A 1,140-nucleotide genomic window follows, 5' to 3' on the forward strand; every position below is an offset into this window, starting at 1 on the left:
TTCATAACCTTGATGCTACTTGGGAAGAGGGTAGAATGTTTTATATAGACTTATGTTGTGTGGTGTCACTACCCTGTTTGGCGTGATATTTGTGTGAGTGTACATTCCCAAAGGGTCATATTGGTATGTGTTACAAAATCATGCCGAAATGAGTTCTGTGTAGTCCCTTTGGTTGAAGGTGGGTTTTGTTTGTGTTTGTGTGTGGGTCGGGTGTGATAGGTGTGTTTACATTCCAAAGTGCTTATATGTAAATGTGTGTGTATGTCTAGTATGGTGTGTGTTTTTATATGTGTGTAGTAGTATATATGGTGATTATATGTGTTGTGTGTGTAACAAGGCAAGTGTTTGGTTTGTATTGTGTAATATGTTTTTCTATACTGACTCTGTGTGAAGTGTCGTGGCTTGATGTGTGTTTGTGTGTGTCGCGTCTCATGATGAGATATGTTGTGTGGTTCTATTGCTATTTTGTACTGTTGTGGTATGCATATGTGTGTGTGTGTGTTGTGTTTTGTTGTATTATGTTGCAGTCTAGTTTTTATAATTCTGTTAATGACCTAATCGTGTGCATGTCGTTCGTTCTCTGCGTGTAACGGGTATATATGTGTACACCTTATCAGTAGTTTGTAGCAGCAAAAATTTTCAAGAACAATTTCTTTTATTAATTTATTTTAAATAATGCACTATTTCGTTTTATTGCTGTCTATTATCTGACTGTCTGCTTTTGATAAAATAATTTTGCTGTATAAAACTCACTAGCCCAATCATTTAACATACAGAAAATTACATAAAAAATATTTTCATAACCTTGACTCACACACAGCACAAAAAAAATGTAAAAAGAAGATAAGAAACTGTTAAAAAAAAATTATATCAACATTAAATATTATTGTCACACTACCCTATTTCAACACACACATGATATTTCTGCAACAAGCAGTACACAACACCAAAGGGAATACATATTGGAACATCCATTATCCACCTAAAACAAAAACAAAAGCCAAAGAAAATGAGCACATCATCTAGTAGTAAATATCGTCCCTTCTGAGTTGACAAGGATGGGTTCAATGACATTTCTTTCTATATAGAGGATACAGGAACCAGCGGAAGACTAACTGTTTACCTTCCAAAGTAAGCTTC

Source organism: Penaeus monodon, chromosome 21 (genome assembly GCF_015228065.2).
Source record: "Penaeus monodon isolate SGIC_2016 chromosome 21, NSTDA_Pmon_1, whole genome shotgun sequence".
Taxonomy (NCBI): domain Eukaryota; kingdom Metazoa; phylum Arthropoda; class Malacostraca; order Decapoda; family Penaeidae; genus Penaeus; species Penaeus monodon.